Consider the following 3,297-nt stretch of genomic DNA (forward strand, 5'->3'; position numbering starts at 1 on the left):
GCTGCATGGGAACGGGTTGGGTTGGGTTGCGCCCCCCATAGGGGGACTATATGGGCTTAGGGGTATTCAGCACACCCCTAGGCTAGATACCATGTAGTCTCAGATAGCCATGTAGATGTAGCGTCTCATAGAGAGATACCGACCATATCAGCTTGGCGTAAGAAACCTCTAGGTGTCTAATGAAAGGATGATGAATCGGTGAAACCCAAGGGGCAAGCTCCAAGGGACTAAGATTAGAACCAGATGTCCTAGAACCGAATTAGGAGACCGTGGGAACCTGATAAGTTAGAATGCGAAGAGAGCCTACAAGTAGGTGGCTTACTGAGTATAATTTTTATACTCATTCATTTCTACCTTTTTTGTCAGGTGCCGGTCGAGGTGGAGGAGCGTTCGAGAGCTGTGCGGTCATAGAGGGGGTCGTTCCGGAGCGTCAGTCACTTTTCGATCTTTTGGAGTCTTTTGCAAATTCCTTTTATAATTGTATTGTATTTCCTTTTTGTAAATTTAAATCCTCTCTTGAAATATTTGAAAATTACATTCCCCTTTCTTCTATTTTAATTTTATTGGATTTTCATCTTTTTATTTTACTCTTCTTTTTATTTTCTTTTTTGTTTTTGATTTCGTCTTTTGGGTCATGGTCCGAGCTTCGAAGCCTCGAAAATCGGATCGTGACAATTCATCTTATGGTAAGATGTTGATCATGGGGGTGGGTCAAAGTCCCTGCATGATGAGTCCGTCCTGTGGAAGGATGTTGACCATGCAGTGACTAATTCTAGCTGGGTTGTACGAGGGGTACATGTAGTTATGAAGGAGCACCTCATCCTCAAACGCTGAATACCGCTTCAAAGGTTAAGTCCTTCCACTCTGAATTGTGTACTGATAGTACTGAGACTCTAGGGTCTAGAGCATAGTTGGTGGTTCCCTCGTAAACTTGAATGCAATTAAGAGCCTACAAGTAGGTTGCTTAATGAGTATGTTTTTATCCTCACCCCATTTCTCCTTTTATTTTTCCGGTACCGGTCGAGGTGGGGAGGTGTTCAAGAGCTGCACTGTTACATAGGGGTGTCATTCCGGAGCGTTAGTCCCTTGTCTGTCTTTTAGAATTTTTTGTATTTCATTTTATATTTGTAATTCCTTTTGTAATAATTTGAAACAAAACTTCTCTAACTTTTATTTTAATTAAATGATATTTTTTATCTTTTATTTACTCTTATTTTCTTTTCTTTTCTTTTTGTTTGTTTTCGATTTCGTCTATTTAATTACAATTCAATTTTTCGAAGCCTCAAAATTCGGGTCGTGACAGTACCACATCGGAGTAGGAAGGGAAGAGTAACACCTCCCTAATTGGCGTCTCGCCTAGCTCAACAGTACCACACCGGAGTAGGAAGGGAAGTGGAGTATACCCAAACGCTATACCAGCTACTGTCGGCTAAGAGGTCATCTCTCTACGCCTCAGGGTCCTAACGTGGTTCTCTATGTCTCAAGGGTAGTTAAGACTATTGAGTTAGGAACCTGACTTCCAAATTCACTCATTCAAGACTTCTAAGTCTATAACAATCCACGGTTAAAAGGGTCTCTCCCTCTATGCGTCCCTCACGACACCACTGACCGTAACATTAGGAGGATCCCCTATCTAAACCCTTCTCAATCCCTGCAAGAGTACAACCTAGGCATAACACAACACTACAACTTATCATTCATATCATATGTTCACACAATCATTCAACAAGAGTTTATGTATGATTAACAATGCATATAGTCATACAAGCTCAACGAGGCAATAATATCCATCAACACTCGGAGCACAGATACACAATTTCCCTCGTCTGCCAACATATTATGAACAGATAAAAGCAGCAATAAGATAGTTCAGCAAGCATACAAACATCGAGTATGAAATCTCATTAGGGCAGCAAGTCCAACAGATATATATTTAATTTCCAAAGTACAGAGGATTATCAGATCTAGCCACCTAGGAGTAATTTGCTCTAGTATGCATGTAAAACCAAGCGCACCCTACAAGCATTACTTCCTAATTCTGTGTGGTTACTTACAAGTATGTCGCGTGCCTTCCCAAGCTTGATTTACAGTCGTACGGAGTCCGAAAATTACGAATTTTCTATGCAGTGACCTAGTTCATAGTAAAATAGGATTAGCACTGGAATCAAGACGAAAAATGGTGAAAACAAGGCACTCACGTGCCTACACGCGCTTGCAGGGGAACTCCCATGCGCCGGCACACTCCCCTATGCGTGGGCTTCACGCGCAAGACGTATGCGCGGGCAGAGGCATGCTTCGAGCCCCAGCGGACGTAGACTTACCTCTCGAATTTTCTGAGTGTGACATGTGTTGTACAAGGGCTGGCGGTGGGTTTCGGTTTGGGTTTCAGGGTCAGCCGTCGGACGTGTGTCAGTGAAGGCGCCAGACGCGTCTCTCCACCAGTTGCTCGATGCGTGTCCTCCCTCTTCGTTGGCCGCATGTCCGTCGCCGATTGCCTGAGTTCATCCAATTTTCAGATTCAAGTCAAATTCTATATCAACCTATTTATTTTGGATTTTTCTATCTTCCAATCCGTAACTCGAATTAAATCGATTCCTTCACAAGAATGTAAAATCTCAAGTCCACCTATCCAGATATATTTTTCTTGTATTTTTTTTTTTTTTTGATACTCACAGCTCTTAAAAAAAAAAAAAAAAAAAAAAAAAAAAAAAAAAAAAAAATCAATTTCTAACTGAAGTTGGACAATTCTCGATTTTGTTTTCCAACGGATTCTTTGGCCGCGATTCCTCCTAAAACTTGCAAGACTCCTCACCTAAGGTATTGCAACTAGATTATTAAGATCTAAGTCATCTAAAGCTCCCAAATCTATGGTGAAATCTCAAACAAAAGAGGCCGCAGACTTACCTCGCGTTCTTGCCCGTTTCTTGCCACAAACGAATGATCCAAGGCTCAGACCACTCCTCTTGATACTCTGAGTAGCTCTAGTAGAAGACGTAAGATTGAGTGTGCTTCAGTTCGGGTTTAGGCGTTTCTCCCTCCTTCTTCCTCTTCTTAAAAATCCAAACTCCTCCTTTCTCTTTCTCTCTCTCTCTCTCTTTTTTTTTTTTTTTTTCTTTTCTTTTCTTGGAGGTCTATCCAGACCCCTCAAGTTGGTGTGTGGGGGCAAAATTACCCTTTTGCCCCTGGTTGACTTTGATCCAAATTTTGATTAAATTACTTTTTTTTTTTTAATAATTTTTTCTAAGTTCCTTGATGCATCCCGAGCATTTCTTTCTTCTATACCGATGTGAAAATCAC

At 41.3% G+C, this 3,297-nt stretch overlaps 1 long non-coding RNA gene across 2 annotated transcripts; it reads right to left on the reverse strand.

Annotated features, from left to right (window-relative positions):
* Positions 1-1,865: 1,865 nt before the first annotated feature.
* Positions 1,866-3,081, reverse strand: LOC111780636 (uncharacterized). 2 transcript variants are annotated; one of them, XR_015413882.1, is made up of 2 exons: positions 2,905-3,081; positions 1,866-2,495 (listed from the first exon to the last, which is right to left on the reverse strand). It is a non-coding gene; the product is annotated as an uncharacterized LOC111780636 (long non-coding RNA). The 2 variants fall into 2 exon arrangements; XR_015413883.1 differs by lacking the exon at positions 1,866-2,495 and adding an exon at positions 2,679-2,812.
* Positions 3,082-3,297: the final 216 nt, after the last annotated feature.

The sequence above is a fragment of the Cucurbita pepo genome, chromosome 18, assembly GCF_057944985.1.
Source record: "Cucurbita pepo subsp. pepo isolate OVF chromosome 18, ASM5794498v1, whole genome shotgun sequence".
Classification (NCBI taxonomy): Eukaryota; Viridiplantae; Streptophyta; class Magnoliopsida; order Cucurbitales; family Cucurbitaceae; genus Cucurbita; species Cucurbita pepo.